The sequence below is a fragment of the Pelophylax lessonae genome (genome assembly GCF_965119305.1).
Source record: "Pelophylax lessonae genome assembly, chromosome: 11".
NCBI classification, from domain to species: domain Eukaryota; kingdom Metazoa; phylum Chordata; class Amphibia; order Anura; family Ranidae; genus Pelophylax; species Pelophylax lessonae.
Genome location: NC_138778.1, coordinates 3,034,461 through 3,052,519, shown reverse-complemented (window position 1 = coordinate 3,052,519; position 18,059 = coordinate 3,034,461). Strand labels below are relative to the sequence as shown.

The window sequence follows — 18,059 nt, the reverse complement described above, 5'->3', positions numbered from 1 at the left end:
TTTCATCACCTCTACAATTCTCCCCGGCATGGTGTTACTCATCTTCTGGGCCACATTCTGACTGATGGCCGCCCCCCCCCCCCCTTCTATAATCAATGCTTGGAGTTTTTGTGGGTTTTTTTGCTCGCCCGAGTCTTGAGGATTGACCACAAGTTCACAATGGGATTAAGGTCTCAAGAATTTTCTGGCCCTTGACCCAAAGTTTCCATGTTTTGTTCCCCAAGCCACTTAGTTCTGACTTTATCCTTATGGGAAGGAGCTCCATCATGGTAGAAATTGTTCCTCACCAAACTCTTCTTGGATGGTTGGGAGAAGTTGCTCTCGGAGGATATTTTTGTACCATTCTTTATTCATGGAAATTGTGAGTGAGCCCCTCCCTTGGCTGAGAAGCCCTCCCACACATGAATGGTCTCAGGAGGTATGACACAGGACTGATAGTAGCGCTCACCTTTTCTTTTCCGGACAAGTTTTTTTTCATGATGCCCCAAACAATGGGAATGGGGATTGATAAGAGAAAAGGACTTTCCCCCAGTCCTCAGCAGTCCAATTCCTGTACCTTCTGCAGAATATCAGTCTGTCCCGGTTAATTACAGCTTCCAAGTTGGGCGGCTGGGTCCGGGGAACACACACACGGACGGGAGTCAGAGACTGGACTGTCCTATGTGCGCCTGTTCCCGTGGATGGTTTTCCTGGAGAGGAGCGGCTTCTTTGCTGTCCTTCTTGACCCCAGGCAATCCTCCAAAAGTCTTCTCCTCACTGTGCGTGCCGACGCACTTACACCTGTCTGCTGCTATTCCTGAGTAAACTCTGCACTGGCGGTGTCCCGATCCTGCAGCTGAATCAACTGTAGGAAGCGCTCCTGATGCTTGCTGGACTTTCTTGGGCGCCCTGAAGCCTTCTCCACAAATGCAGAGCAAATGTTTTTTTATGGGATTAAGATCAATTTCATGACAATGAGGGACTTCATTCATCTGGTTGCTCTTCATAACATTCTGGAGTATATCAGTGCCATCCTAAGAGCATTATAAGCCCCCGGGCAATGCAGTACACTGGGGCCCCGCCTACACAATCACCCACAAGAATAAAAATGCAAATTATGGGGAAGGCGATATTTATTGGTACATAAAAAAAGTTAGTACTTACCTTTCTGTCTTTCTTTCCTTTCTTCCATTTTAGGGTTCTACAGCAGTGCCCCTGCCCTTGCGGCTTGCTCTGCGGCTGTCCTGCTGTGTGCCTGTCTCCTTGCAGACGTTGGAAGCAGGCAGGCACTCCTGCTGATATGGGCACCTCTCTATGGCCCGATTAGCCTGACAGCAGTGCCAGGCTAATGACAGCTTCCAAGTTCGGCGGCTGGGTCCGGTGACCACACACATGGATAGGAGTCAGAGACTCGACTGTCCTGTATGCGCCTGTTCCTGTGGAGGAGTACAGCCATTCCTGCAGTTGTGGGCTCCCCCTCCATGGTCCAAGAGGCCTGACAGCAGCGCAGGGCCGACAGGCGCTTGCCACCTGCCAAGTTAGGCGGCGGGATGCACAAGGGAGTCGGGACATGCTTGGCTAGGTCGCTGGACAGGTAGGGCCCCCCGGGCAAGTGGGGCCTCCAGGGAACCGCCCAGCGTACCCATGCGGTAAGACGGCCCTGGAGTATATGCAGCAGACTTTGTGACAATTAATATATTTGTCATTCTCAAAACTTTTGGCCACGGCTGTATACTTGATCTCAGCTAAAAAGCCAAGAATCTTCCTCGTTGCCTTGTTTGATCTGTAGGCTTGTGAAGCTCTCACATACGTCGCACATACGTCTCACATACATCGCACATTCGTCTCACATACGTCACACATATATCGCACATACATCTCACATACATCGCACATTCGTCTCACATACGTCGCACATACGTCTCACATACGTCTCACATACGTCGCACATACGTCGCACATACGTCTCACATACGTCGCACATACGTCTCACATACGTCGCACATACGTCTCACATACGTCGCACATACGTCGCACATACGTCTCACATACGTCGCACATACGTCGCACATACGTCGCACATACGTCTCACATACGTCTCACATACGTCGCACATACGTCTCACATACGTCGCACATACGTCTCACATACGTCGCACATACGTCTCACATACGTCGCACATACGTCTCACATACGTCTCACATACGTCGCACATACGTCGCACATACGTCTCACATACGTCGCACATACGTCTCACATACGTCGCACATACGTCGCACATACGTCGGATTCGCTCTACTCCGACTGCATCTGCTGGTCATGCACAGTGCAGCTCACAGCAGCCTCAGGAGAGAAGTAGCGCAGACAATATTTGTGTGCTCAGAAAACATTGCACACACAGGGAATTCCAATATCAGACGTAGGAGATAAATTTTACAAATCGGAGGAACATGAAATGAATGTCCGGGCGGAGCGGGCTGAGGTTTCATGTGCTGTGGCTGCCCTCCCCTCTGTAAGAGGATGTGAAGTGCTCTGTGTCCCCTCCCTCCTGTCACTTGTAAATGTGTCACTGCCAAGACAGCAGCCTCCTTCTGTGAGATGTGTGTGCCGGCTCCAAGGAGGACCAGCTACCTGTAAGGACCCCCTTAGACCCGATTCCTGCCCCCTGCAGGTGATGGGAGAACAGCAGTGACAACACGTGGAAGGTAAGGAGCTGCGGGGGGGGGGGGGGGGGGGTGTCACAAATCCTTACTCCTCTTCGTATCAGTAGTAGAGGCTTGTACTTTATCAGCCATCAATGAATGCAGAAGGTTTGGTGTTTAAAGTGAATTTCCACCAAAAGGATGGTTATGCCTTTCCCATTCACACAGCAAACCTTAAAATACATTCAAAATATATATTTACCTTTCTAGTGGTTTCTTTGTAGCAGGATTATACATGGGACTCACTCTATATTCAGCTTGTTTTGTTCAGAAGAGCTTGCATTTGCCCATTTAGGGGCAGATTGGACTAAAAATACATTTCCATGCAATGTACTACCCAAGCCTTGAGATCTCGTGTGTGTAGATCCAGTCTAAACTGATAATGAGATCTGCCAGCACAACATATGTACAGTAAACATTCCTCCCCAGCCCCCTTCCTTACATTGCATAGAAGGGGATCCTTAGACAAGATTTACTTTTATAAAAGGGGATCCTTAGGCAAGATTTACTTTTATAGAAGGGGATCCATAGGTAAGATTTAATTTTATAGAAGGGGATCCTTAGGTAAGATTTAATTTTATAGAAGGGGATCCATAGGTAAGATTTAATTTTATAGAAGGGGATACATAGGTAAGATTTACTTTTATAGAAGGGGATCCTTAGGCAAGATTTACTTTTATAGAAGGGGATCCATAGGTAAGATTTAATTTTATAGAAGGGGATCCCTAGGCAAGATTTAATTTTATAGAAGGGGATACATAGGTAAGATTTAAATTTATAGAAGGGGATCCTTAGGCAAGATTTAATTTTATAGAAGGGGATCCTTAGGTAAGATTTAACTTTATAGAAGGGGATCCATAGGTAAGATTTAGTTTTATAGAAGGGGATCCTTAGGTAAGATTTAATTTTATAGAAGGGGATCCTTAGGTAAGATTACATTTTATAGAAGGGGATCCCTAGGTAAGATTTAATTTTATAGAAGGGGATCCCAAGGTAAGATTTAATTTTATAGAAGGGGATCCTTAGGTAAGATTTAATTTTAGAGTTTTTAGAAAAGATCAAGTAAAGATGTAAATTTGTTTGCAATTTTTTTTGTGTTTTGGTGAATTGATAAAAATATAAGAAGTAGACGCTGTGACAATCTGGCTATAAATACAATTAACTAATTTAAAGGTATTTTGGGACCCGGGGATCCTGAAAATTTGCATCTTTATTAACAAGATATCCAATAAAAGGAACAACTTAAAGCGGAAGTCAGCAATACTTACCTCACCTGGCCCTGGCATTGCCTACCTGGCTTCTTCTGGGTGCCGGGCTGCGGCCGTCTTGATTGGTTAGCGCAGGATGTCGTCACCCCTTGCGCAGGAGTTCGGTCATCCCAACAAAGGATCTGTACTGGAATGTAAACTGAGCAGCGCATGCGCAGACAGCGAGCAGGCAGGAGGATTTATTTTACTGCTGAAGAGACATTGGGGGAGATTTACTAAAACTGGGCAGCTGTGCTTAGCAGCCAATCAGATTCTAACTTCAGTTTGTTCAAAAAAACCTGGAAGCTGATTGCAGAGCTGCACCAGATTCTGTGTGCTCCAGTTTTAGTAAATGACCCCCCATTGCGGGTCTCTTCTGCAATAAATTGTTTGCCTTCTCGCTGTTTCTGAGACTTTAGTTCTGCTTTACGCTGGTTGTACACTAATACTAAAAAATGTTGATTTATGAACGTTCGTGCAATTTTCTAATCATTAGTGGAGTCAGATTGACGTTCATTTTGGGTCACAGTGAGGTGAGAATTTGAAGGGTCAGGATGGAGATTTTTCTCTAACAGTGTATGTGGATTTTTTTTCGGGAAATGACATTCATTCTGTAATTGAATGTTAAAAGCCATTGAAGTTCTCAAGTACATTTGAACCGCATTCATCGAGTCCTGAAACGCACCGATGAGAATTCTCCTACATTCATTTATTGGAAAATCTCCTCATGTATGGCCAGCGAAGGTCAAACTCCCTGCCCTCCTCTATGCTGTGGGTGAAGCAGGAATTACTGATTAATGGCTACAAAAGTATGACAATGTAACTCCTGGGGGCGGAAGATTTGTCCTCTTCATTCATTTATTTGAAAAATGTACATTTTCGGAAACTAAGCAGCTCCAACTTCACCAAAGAAACACGTCGCTGTCACACTGGTGCAGGGCGTAAAATGGTCCAATTTTATGTGCTTCCACAAAACGTGCAAAAATTAGTATGGGATTCTGAGTACCCTGATGTAAGGAGGGACTCTGATGGGGACCCTTCTGTAAAGGGGTAATCTGATGGGGACCCTGGATGTAAGGGGGGGGTGTCTGATGGGGACCCTGATGTAAGGGGGGTACCTGATGGGTACCCTGATATAAGGAGGGACTCTGATGGGGACCCTGCTGTAAGGGGGGGGATCTGAGGAGTACCCTGATACAAGGAGGGTTTCTGATGGGGACCCTGCTGTAAAGGGGTAATCTGATGGGGACCCTGATGTAAGGGGGGGGTGTCTGATGGTGACCCTGATGTAAGGGGGGGGGGGTCTGGTAAATACCCTGTTGTAAGGGGGGGCGGGGTGAAGCTGATGGGGACCCTGCTGTAAAGAGGTAATCTGATGAGGACCTTGATGCAAGGGGGGTGTCTGATGGGGACCCTGATGTAGGGGGGGTGTCTGATGGGGACCCTGATGTAAGGGGGGGCGTCTGATGGGGACCCTGATGTAAGGGGGGGCGTCTGATGGGGACCCTGATGTAAGCGGGGGGTGTCTGATGGGGACCCTGATGTAAGGGGGGGTGTCTGATGGGGACCCTGATGTAAGGGGGGGGGTCTGATGGGGACTCTGATGTAAGGGGGGGGTCTGATGGGGACCCTGATGTAAGGGGGGGGTCTGATGGGGACCCTAATGTAAGGAAGGGGGGGTCTGATGGGGACCCTAATGTAAGGGGGGGTGTCTGATGGGGACCTTGATGTAAGGGGGGGCTCTAATGCAAACCATGATTAAAGGGGGGACTGAGGGGAATTTTTTTGTCCCGCAATTATTTGTAAAATATATGATGTGGCCCATCAGCAGGGGGCTCAAACTGAAAAGTTTGGAGCCCCCTGCTGTAGAGCTTCACAATAAACTAAGTGTACCAGAATTAATTCATATGCATGACAAAATGGATATCCCATAAGCCACACATCCACGCAGACCCGCTGAAGTATGGTATTTTGCCTCCAACCAGGCCACGCCCCAATGCGTTTCGTTCCACCCCATGGAGCTTACTGGGGGCCTAGCCTGGTCCCAATCACATTGGCACAGACCCCAGTAAGCTCCAAGGGGTGGAGCAAAATGCATTGGGGGCATGACCTGGTCTCCAACTACATAGCTACATTCCATACTACAGCAGGTCTGCGCGGATGCGCGGCTTATGGGATATACATTTTACCATGCATTGAAGTCTGGAGTCGGGACAAGCTCACAGTGGTGGGCTGAGGACTAACACCCCTTTACAGTCTGGGCGACTAACATCTATTTTTCTGTTTGGTTCACAGAATTAGCTTTAATGGTAGAATGATTGTAAAAAAAAGTCAACGTTTTGTATAAAGATTCTAACAATGTGGATCCAGAGGAAGTCTACAAATATCACCGATAACCGCCCATCTTGATTCTTTCCTGTGAGAGTTTATTGTCTGTAATGTAACATAGTTTATGTGATACGCGGTTCTGGCAGGGAAGCAGATGGGGATCTCCGGGCAGAATGGAGCACATGCTGGGTAAATTACGGTACATGAAAGGTGCAGCCAGAAGTTATTTTTCACTGACCTGGCCGCAGTAAACTGAATTCTGATTGGCTGCTGTGTGTGTGTGGCGTTACACATTATTGATCCTTGCTCTGGCTTGTTGCGTAACCGTTTATAAACTATCATTGGTCTAATACGGCAATGTAACGACAGGCGTGGTGTTACCAGATCTCTCCTGTCCAAGGAGTCCACAATGAATTCGGATTGGTTGCTGTGTCTGTGGCGTTGCGTATTATCATTGATCTTTGCGCTGGCTTGCTGCGTAATCTGACAAAAAAGATATTTCATTCCATCCAGCCTCATTTTACTACGTTGCTGTTAAGCAAAACAGTCAGGCCACCAACCAGCTCCAAGCTTGCTGATCAGGGGTGGTCATCACTTTGCTGCAAGCTCTGAAATTTAAACAAACAGTTAATGAATCAAAGAAGAAGTGACTCCTCCCCCCACAGAGTTTCAATCACAGACAGAGAGTCTGAAAGCAATCAGCTCCTGCTCTGCTCCCTCTCATAAAACTGTTGATTCCATCTTATTGGGGAACTCCGATTTAAATCTTTTTTTTTTTTTTTTTCAAACAAAAGATTTTATACCAATAGCAAAAAAAGAAAACCTCAGATTTAAAAACACAAAAAAACAGACAAAGTATCTCTAAAGCCAAAACGTTTTCTTTTAGTTTTCCAAAAAGTAGAATGTAGATGAAAACCGATCAGGAAATGCATTTTTAGACACTGGACCGGTTTTCCTTACTTTCTACTTTGGTGGGAATGGTCACCAGGACAATAAGAGAGGGTGAATCTCCACAATGGGGAGACACTCAGAAAAAGCAAACTGACAGGGGGTCTAACCCTTCCTTATTCCATTTGAAAATTGTTTTCGGCCTTAGAAACATTTTAACTATTGGAGTGAGCCTGGAACATCAAGAAAGGAAGAGAAAACTGCGGCAGGTTTAGAAAGAATAAACGGGTTCCTAGCGGTCAGGTGACATCCTACGTCCAGCATAAAAACAGTCAAACAATACGGTCTTCTTTTATGGAACCTCGGACAACCACAGTCCTTATTTCCTCTTCTGCAATGTCCAATGAGTGTTGCCGAAATAAATTCTTCTTTATTCTTCCATCAACAACCTCCCTGCTCCCCCTTATGGGATGGACTCTTACACCTTTCAATTACAAAGGTCAATTTGTGTTTTCCCATGTTTAGCATCTCTGGCACAAAAGAGAATTCCCCAATATTGCTTCTAATTTCTCCACCAAGAATGTTCCTTACATTGGTGATCAGTGGGAAGAATGTTCCTTACATTGGTGGTCAGTGGGAAGAATGTCCCTTACATTGGAGGTCAGTGGGAAGAATGTCCCTTACATTGGTGGTCAGTGGGAAGAATGTCCCTTACATTGGTGGTCAGTGGGAAGAATGTCCCTTACATTGGTGGTCAGTGGGAAGAATGTCCCTTACATTGGTGATCAGTGGGAAGAATGTCCCTTACATTGGTGGTCAGTGGGAAGAATGTCCCTTACATTGGTGGTCAGTGGGAAGAATGTCCCTTACATTGGAGGTCAGTGGGAAGAATGTCCCTTACATTGGTGGTCAGTGAGAAGAATGTCCCTTCCATTGGTGGTCAGTGGGAAGAATGTCCCTTACATTGGTGGTCAGTGGGAAGAATGTCCCTTACATTGGTGGTCAGCGGGAAGAATGCTCCTTACATTGGTGGTCAGTGGGAAGAATGTCCCTTACATTGGTAGTCAGTGGGAAGAATGTTCCTTACATTGGTGGTCAGCGGGAAGAATGCTCCTTACATTGGAGGTCAGTGGGAAGAATGCTCTTTACATTGGTGGTCAGTGGGAGGAATGTCCCTTACATTGGTGGTCAGTGGGAAGAATGTTCCTTACATTGGGGGTCAGTGGGAAGAATGTCCCTTACATTGGTGGTCAGTGGGAAGAATGTCCCTTACATTGGTGGTCAGTGGGAAGAATGTCCCTTACATTGGTGGTCAGTGGGAAGAAGGAGGAGGACACACCCAAAGAGCTCTCTCAGAGAACCAGCCCTTTTCAAGCCTGGGCCTTGCTTGCTAGCTTGGCCCAGGAACAATGCCTGATCCTGGGGGAGGCCCTGGGAGGGATCCCCCTGATGACACGGGGCCTAGTGAGGAGGAGGTGGAGGACCTGTCTGTGGGTCCAGGCCCCGGTGAGAATGCGGATGTCTTCAGCCAGAAGGTTATCAATCGTTTTAGGGCGATTGGAAGAGCTGAAGAAAAGCTTAAAGTTTTGAAGGCTGAACATAAATCCTTCAGAGCCAAATACTGCCAGGCCTGGAGTAAAAATCGCACAGCCATGAAGCCTGAGCTACAGGAATTGGAAGATAAGGTAAAGAAACAATCTTTATTACTGGAAAAGTTGAAAGATAGAAGCGGAGTGTTTAAAGAAAAATTTGATAATGAGAGGAGATTTGCCAGCCAAGCATCAGCATCTGTGGATCAGCAGCCTCAGTTAATGGATGACCAGGCTCCATCTGCCTCTGCACCTCTCCCCCCATGCCAGAACTGGGAATCGCCAGCGGCAACCAGCCAGGGGGTTGAGAGTGGGCATGGATCCCTGACATTTATCCAGGAGATGGAGTCCCCCCTGAGAGCAGATAAGTTTGCATTCACTGATGATCCATCAGAAATCCCTGTGGATGGGCAGAGGAGATACAAACCAGCAAAGCCAGTAATGGTGGAGAAATCCCAGTATACCATGCTGCCATCCAACATGTCTGCCCCACCTGCTGTTGTGGATGGTGTCCCAGGTGAGAAGGAGCTTTGCCAGCTATCTATTGGAGATTCTGCTGTGAACACAACCAGTACAGACATGCAGGGAAAATCCCTGACCGTGAAATCCCCGGACCATCAGGTGAATGTGGATGGACCTGCATCTGACACCCCAGACATGGATTTTGCTGGTCTGGCTGAGACCAGTAGTCCCTCTGAAAGCAAAATGGCTGCCAGCTCCAAGGAGTCTGTTTCACTTTCACCAGAGCTTCCCAGTGTTTCAGGGCTGATTGCTGGTGGGGGAGGGGATCAGCATGCTGCTGTTTTTGGAATGGAAGCAGCCATGGAAGTTACCTGCAGTGTTTTACCTGCTGCTGTGCTAGAACAGAATTCCATTTCCACAGCTGAAAACCCTGTCCCAGTGGAAGAGAAGATGACAGCTGAAACTCTTACCAGTGCAGCACCAACTATGGATTCTGCTGTGAAGACAACAAATATCCCAGCAAGTATTAAAAATGACAATAATCATAAAGCAATGAATGTGGTGGGTGGTGGTGAAGGGGATAATATTGCTGGGAAAAATAGAAATGACATTTCTCCCCCTGCTCAGCAGAGGAAAGATTTATCGATTGTGCAGATCAATCCCGGATCTGTACAATCGTTATCTGTTATGTCTGTGTCGGATGTTTCAAAACAAACTGATGGATTTTCTGCTGGGAGGAATGTTGGAAGCTATGCTTCAGCTTTGGGGAGTCGCACCAGGGTGGGTGGTGGGGATTTGGTTAGTAATCGCAATTCAAGGAGGTTTGTTGGGGGGTTGGTTAGTGGGTATAGGAGGAGGAATGTGGTTCAGTTACGGTGGGAGGGCGATGGAACGCCGCCAGTAAGGGGGAGAGTGGCCGAGTTGGTCTTGGAAATGGGGTTTAAAGCCTGTGACATTTTTGCTTTGATTTGCCCGGTGGGAAGTTATGAATTTGATTTGTCGTTTGTGAAACCTGAGAGTTTGGATCTCTTTTGGGAGAGATTTAGGAGGTGCAAGGGCCTTCAGCAGTGGAGTGGTTTGGTGCCAAAGGTGATTTCAAGACAGCCTCTGATAAAGTCGGTGACCATCTTGGTGCGTAACGAATCCATACCAGAGGCTGATTTATTAGTATGGCTACGCCGATATGGCGAGGTCCTCACTCCACTGCGGAAGGTCCTTGATGAGCATGGGATATGGACAGGGGCCTGGACAGTGTCACTAAAATTGGGGGTGCTGGGCGATGTAGTTCAGCACCTTCCCTGCTCAGCCTTTCTGGGTAGGGATAGGCTGACCATTTTCTACCAAGGTCAGCCTAAGGTATGTAATAAATGTGGTGATAAAGGCCACTTTGCATCGTCCTGCACCCACAAGAAGTGCTCACTGTGCCAGGATTTAGGCCATTTGGCCAGAGAATGCACCCAGATTCGGTGCAATTTGTGCCAGCAGCTGGGTCATCCATATAGCCAGTGCCCAGAGGCACTGCATAACTTGCCAGGATTGGAGACTGAGCTGCAGAGGCTTGATAAAGAAGATGAAGCAGCTGAAGTTAGAGAGGAAATTGTTGTTGCCCCTCCTGTGTCTGTTGTGTCAGATTCTGTTTCCCCTAGTGAGGTGGTCCCTGAGTCTGTCCTTCCTGTGTCTGTTGTGTCAGATTTTGTTTCCCCTAGTGATGTGGTCCCTGAGTCTGTCCCTCCTGTTGTTCCTACATCTACTGTGCGTAGATCCTCCAGACTAGCGGAAGCTGCTGGGGGGGCGGGTATAGTGGATCTTCCCCCTCGGCCTACTCCACCTCCAGTCCCTGTCTCTCGACACCGCAAACGCGGCCAAGAGGGTGCAGGGGTGCTGGATGGTGGTGGGGTCGATGGGGTTGAGGGAGGGGTGTCCATGTCCCATGTCTCACCCTCTGTTGTGGAGGATTCGGATGATGAGGGGTGGGAGAGGACAAAGAGGAAGAAAAAGAAGAAGAGGAAGACCAGTAAGGCGGTCATTTCTTCCTTACAGTTAGAGCCAGGAGGGGTTCCTCTTGGCAACACATTTTCGGTTTTATCAGGGGAGGAGTTAGTATCCGATTTATCTACTTCTTTATCATCTATGGATGAGGGGGAGTCACATAGTGTAAAGAGAGCTGCTTCGGGTGATGAGAGTGTGGTGGAGGTTAAGAAACGACTACCCCAATCATCCTGATGGCAGTGCCCGCTCTGATAAAGGTGGCGACCATTAATGTCGCCAGCGTGAAATCTGCAAGAGCTCGTGATATTGCCTTATTTTTGCTCAGTGAGTTTGATGCTGAGATTTTATTTTTGCAAGAGACCTGGCTCAATACTTTGGCCGATGTCCATCTAGCAAAAAGGGAGTGGAGATGCGGTCCCTCCTTTTGGTCTCTTGCGGCTGAGCCTTGCAGCGGAGTTGCGGTTCTTTTTAAAACCGATATGGTAACGTGCCGGCGGATAATTGAGGTAGAAATGGGGAGATGCATGGTCTTAGACGTCTCTGTTAGGGGGCAGGACCTGCGCCTCATCAATATCTATGGACCGCAGTCAAAATGGGACAGGAAATGCCTCTTCACAAAGATCAAGCCCTTCCTTTTTACATCCCAGCAGGTTGTCTTTGGAGGTGACTTTAACACCATAATTAGGCCTGAAGACAGGAGGGTCTCCATAGACAGGCTGGGTTATGATAGCGTTTTTCTTAGAGATATGGTTAGACAAGCAGGCCTGGTAGATGTGCACATTAAGCACTGCCCTGGCAGCACAGGATTCACATTTCAGAGAGGGAATAGTCAGAGTAGGATAGATAGGTTTTTTTTAAAGGAGAACTCTGCTTTCTCGGCTCCTGAGTTGAGGGCGGTGGAGTTCTCTGACCACTGTATGCTGTCTGTGACTCTGAATGCCTCGGACACTCCACCCAGGGGAAGGGGTACCTGGAAACTGAATTCGGCTCTCCTGGAAGATGTAGAGGTAAGACAATCCTTTGAGGATTTTTTTCAGGCACAGGTTTCTATTCTGGACTTTTGCAGCAGTAAGTCAGAGTGGTGGGAGCTTGTGAAACAAAGGGCGATTGGACTTTTCAAGGCCATAAGTAAGAAGAAGCAGCTTGGTATGTATATTGTCTACCAGCATTTGCGGAGGAAGCTTGATCGTCTTGTCTCGTATGGAGGAGATCCAGGGGAGATCTCGGAGGTAAAGCTTCTTCTTAGGAAGTGTCAATACGACCGGCATGCCTCCTTGGTTCTGGAGAGAGATTACGGGAAATATCACTCGCCTGATCCTTACCAGAACTGTAAGCAAGGCATAGCAGTTAAGACGGTCATAGGTCTGAGGGATAGTACGGGTTCCCTGGTTAAGTCCAGATCAGGGATCCTGGAGATCTTCAGGTCATATTACGCAGACCTTCTGGGAAGAAAGGACCTTAGTCGGGACAGGATGGAAAGCTTTCTGGATTCTACTCCAGGATTGGGAAATGATACATTGCCTTTGATGGATTTGACAGAACCAATTTCAGCGGATGAGGTAGTTCGTGCTATAGAGAAGCTGGCTACCAAAAAATCGCCTGGGCCAGATGGGTTGACAGCTGAATTTTACAAGTGTTTTAAGTCCATTCTGGCTCCCTTTTTAGCGGAGGTTTATAACAGCTGTTTAGAAGAGGGTTCTCTCCCTCCCTCCATGAGGCAATCCGCTGTGATTCTTCTGTCAAAAGGTAAAGACCCCTCAATAATTGAGAACTGGCGCCCCATCAGTCTTCTCAACGTTGATAGAAAGATCTTGGCGAAGATTCTTTTTTGGCGCTTGTCGTCAGTAGCAGGCGATTTGTTGTCCAATCATCAGCACTGCTCGGTCCAGGGCAGAAGTACTTTTTCAGCAATTTTAGCTGTCCGGGAGGCTTTGGAGCGATGCAGGGCTGCTGGATGGAGAAAGTACTTGCTGGCATTGGATCAGGCGAAGGCTTTTGATCGAGTCAATCATGAGTACCTGTATTTGCTACTTGGTAGATACGGCCTGCAGGGGAGGTTTATTGATTGGCTGAAAACATTATATAAAGGGGCTGAGAGCTTCCCACTTGTTAATGGTTGGGTTGGACGGCCTTTTGAGGTTGGCTCTGGTGTGCGCCAGGGGTGTCCTTTGAGCCCCCTGCTATATGTATTCGCAATCGACCCCTTCATAAGAAGGTTAGAGAGTGGATCGTTGTGTGGGGTGCCTTTGGGCATTGCTGGTGTGCCACCTTTGAAGGTCGTGGCCTATGCTGATGATGTGTCTGTTATTATCTCTGGGATGGAGGAGGCGCAGGAGGTGGTCTCTGTGATAGAGCAGTACACAGAGGCTTCTGGCTCTAAAATCAATCATGAAAAGAGTGAAGTTTTCTGGATGGGTGAGGAGGGTGAAAGCTTCGAACTTCCGGATGCCTTCCCAGAGCCCCAGCAGGAAATTAAAGTGTTGGGCATCAAATTTGGTCCTGGTGACTATGGTCATCGAAATTGGGAAAGCAGGTTGTTGAATGCCAATGCCAAGGTGGCAAGCTGGAAGAAATGGAAACTTTCCTTGAGGGAAAGGGTTGACTTGATTAAAACTTACCTGATCCCAATCTTTTTATATGTCAGCTTTGTCTGTATCTTGCCGGAATCTCTCTATGCAAGGGTGTACAGCTGCTTTTTCCAACTGTTATGGGGAAATAGGCTGAACCTGATCAAACGCAATGTAACTTACCTGTCCAGGCGGGAGGGTGGTCTAGGAATGGTCAACCCTATAGTTTTCTTTTCTCTGCTCTTTTTAAAGTATAATCTTGGTAATATGTTAGCAGAGACCCCGCCGGGATGGGTGGGTATTTTTCAATCTTGGTTTAGGCCTTTTCTGCGATGCTGGGAAGATGGCGGGCCAGTGAAAAGTCTGAGAGTCCGACATGGCAAGCTTCCGGCTTATGTTGCCCCGTGTCTGAAAATACTTAGGCAGTGGCAGGTGACAGTGGGGGATATCAAGTCCCTCCCCAGAAAGCTTCTGGAGAAGAGGATTTTGGGCTCTGCTTTCAGTGTATCACTGACCTTAAGGGATTGCCCAGGCCCCGTAATGAGGGAGGGGTTGCGTTTAATTAACTTAGGAAGAATCCCTTTGAAGTTTAGGGATCAAGCCTGGCTCGCTTTCCATGGAAGGCTCTATGTGAGAGGGAACCTGAAGCATCGCCCTGTGGATGATCGGGTTTGTCCTAGAGCGGAGTGTGTTGGTAAAGTGGAATCTATGGACCACTTTTTGCTCCAGTGTCCCTTTAACATAGAGGTGTATAAAAGGGTGGGGAGGGCTCTAGGCCTCCCCTTTCTCTATCGCATGAGTTATGCGGAGTGGGTGTACGGGGCATTCCCGACTCGCTGGGATTTTGATTTGGATACACTTTTTCTAGTTAGTATAGTTGTCCGTTACTTCACGTGGAATGCACGGTGCCAGATTACCCTGCGGAAGAAAGTCCTCCCTGTTGAGGTGGTGGTGTACGATATTCTGGGTGAGGTTGGGAAGATTCGGGGTCTTGAGAAGGGCAGGGAGCCTCGAGCGGTCTGGATAAGGGCGTGGAGGAATATCAGACCTGCTTTTGGTGAACTGTCCATCTCTGGGTGAGGAGCTCTTTTCCTATGCTATTTCTTTCACGCCCTTAGCTTTTGTTGGTTAATATCTTCTTTTTGAAGAAGGGCTGCATGCATAATGGGGGTGGTTTTGTTTCTTGACCTCGCAGGTTGGATGTCTGGTGTGGTGGTGTGAGTCCTACTAAGATTATTTTCTCCGGTAATGACAGTTTCATGATGTGAGTTTTGTTTTTGCTGTAAAGCCATTCTTTATTTGAGAGCAGAACTTGCTATGTATTTTTTTCCATTTTCATGTAAATATGTATATATTTATTTATGTATATTGATTTTATGATTATTGATTGCAAGACTTTTAATAAACAAAAATTGGGAAGAATGTTCCTTACATTGGTGGTCAGTGGGAAGAATGTCCCTTACATTGGTGGTCAGTGGGAAGAATGTCCCTTACATTGGTGGTCAGTGGGAAGAATGTCCCTTACATTGGTGGTCAGTGGGAAGAATGCTCCTTACATTGGTGGTCAGTGGGAAGAATGTTCCTTACATTGGTGGTCAGTGGGAAGAATGCTCCTTACATTGGTGGTCAGTGGGAAGAATGTCCCCTCGCAGACCACATGGTTGAAGAGATATCTGGTTTCAGCAGTTATATATCAGACAGTCATAATTTGATCATTGCTGAAGGAACCCCTGGTTTTGGATGGAGTGGAGAAGGGTTTAGAATCTCTGTTGGGTTTTTGATTGCTGGAGAAAGTTACAGATCTGAAATCAGCGGATACATTGGCCAGGACCATATTTACCCCCCACCCCATAAATTAGAGATAGGCTCCGGAGTCATGTGATGAGTTGGGGGAAGATCAGACTGGTGTGGGTTAGCGCCATGAGTTTTAAAGCCGTAGATGTCACATTTTGGTCAGTAAAAGATGAATTCTTATTGGCTGGTGAAGGATCCCCCCAGAGGATGTACAGTATAGGATAATAGGACACACATGGGGTGCACTGTGTGCTGCCAGGATTGTGGAAGGGAGTGTGGTGCAGTGGTTAACATGTTGACAACCAAATTACAGCTGCGGATATCATCTGAGGATGAAGCGTGCGTGTAATGCGGAGCTCGGTGTGGGAGTGTCGAAAGAACTGTTTACAAAAATACAAGAATATGACTAGAGGATGAGACGTCTACATTACAGAGCATCCCGCCTTCTCCTAACTCCGGGAATCCCAGAATCCTCCTGTGCCCATCGGCTCCGTGGTTTGGGGTCCTCTTCACATCCACAGGAGCTCCTATTACCGCACTCCACTGATTCCTCCACTACATTAGTAAGTAAATCCCTGGGGTCCCAGAATGATAACTGACAGTAAAGGCTTGTTTACACTTGACGGAAATTGGATGAAATATCCTCCGATTTTTCTCTCTCTCTTGCTCAGCGGTAATAACCGTTTTTAGTTGACAGTGCATAATGTTCACCAAATTTCTCTTCCGATTTTTTCTTTTTGGCACATTTGTTCCTAGACTTCCGGGTCGTCAGCAACTTCAGATCATGCGCGGTCTTTCGTACCCAATTTTTCGCAGACGTACTGCATACACATTAAAGGAAAATCGGTCGTCTGGGGACGGACGATAAAAATTTTGGTGTTTGTCCCTCCGTTTTTTTTCGTTGGCATCGGCTGCTGAAAGTTGTGTACACACTAGCCGAAAATCGTACGATTTTACCTCGGACGGGAATTTTCGGCAGATTTTCTATCAGTGTGCACCCCACTTAAGAGGGAGGGGGATTATCTCAGAACAATGACACACTGACACTTGGGGGTTCCAGAATAATGACACACTGACACTTGGGGGGTTCCAGAATAATGACACTTGGGGGTCCCAGAACAATGACACACTGACACTGGGGATCCCAGAACAATGACACACTGACACTTGGGGATCCAGAACAATGACACACTGACACTGGGGATCCCAGAACAATGACACACGGACACTTGGGGGGTTCCAGAATAATGACACTTGGGGGTCCCAGAACAATGACACACTGACACTGGGGATCCCAGAACAATGACACCCTGACACTTGGGGGTTCCAGAACAATGACACACTGACACTGGGGATCCCAGAACAATGACACACTGACACTTGGGGTCCCAGAACAATGACACACTGACACTTGGGGTCCCAGAACAATGACACACTGACACTGGGGATCCCAGAACAATGACACACTGACACTGGGGATCCCAGATCAATGACACACTGGGGATCCCAGAACAATGACACACTGACACTGGGGATCCCAGATCAATGACACACTGGGGATCCCAGAACAATGACACACTGACACTGGGGATCCCAGAACAATGACACAATGGCACTTGGGGGTCCCAGAACAATGACACACTGGCACTTGGGGGTCCCAGAACAATGACACACTGGCACTGGGGATCCCAGAACAATGACACACTGGCACTTGGGGGTCCCAGAACAATGACACACTGGCATTTGCGGGTCCACAATGACATACAATTGGGGGTCCCAGAACAATGAGACCCTGACACTTGGGGGGGGGGGGTCCCAGAACAATGACACCCTGACACTTGGGGGTCCCAGAACAATGACGTACTGACAGTTGGGGGTCAAGAACGACATGCAGATGAGGGTCTCAGAACAAATGACACCCTGACACTGGGGGTTCCCAGAACAATAACACACTGGCACTTGGGGGTCTCAGAACAATGACACACTTGGGGGTACCAAACAATGGACGTACTGACAGTTGGGGTCCCAGAACAATGACATAGTGACAGTTGGAGGTCCAGAGATACATAGAGTTGGGGGTCTCAGAACAATGACACACTGACACTTGGGGGTCCAGACATGGTTGAGTCGAGGTGGACAGGTTGCCCCAGTACAGCAGGATCTGAATAGCTGTGTTGCCCACTTGCCCTTATGTGTCAGGGAGAGGGGGGGAGAGGGGGGGTAATTTAACTGTTTAGCCTATTAGAGCCATGAGTAACAAATCTAAAAGACAAAGGAATTACACAAAATATCATTCACATCGGGACATTTGAATGAGCCAGGGCTGACAGTGCAGCATGGTTTGCATACCCCAAAATATTTCACACGCTAACTTCGCCAGGCTGACCGGCCTTTGGATTTCCCCGTGACGCTCTGAAATACACGGCGTGGGCTCTCCCAGGATCTTATCTTTACATAGAAGGTCATCAATATCTCCCCATTATACCAACACCCTCCTGCAAATTCCAATAACCA

At 47.4% G+C, this 18,059-nt stretch overlaps 1 protein-coding gene across 1 annotated transcript in view; it reads left to right on the top strand.

Annotated features, from left to right (window-relative positions):
- The first annotated feature begins 2,546 nt into the window (after positions 1 to 2,546).
- Positions 2,547 to 18,059, top strand: part of PIK3R5 (phosphoinositide-3-kinase regulatory subunit 5) — a 122,027-nt gene continuing 106,514 nt past the window's right edge. Inside the window, exon 1 of the mRNA XM_082271460.1 lies at positions 2,547 to 2,684. The gene's annotated coding sequence lies outside the window, so the exon portion shown is untranslated. The remainder of the gene's footprint in view (positions 2,685 to 18,059) is intronic.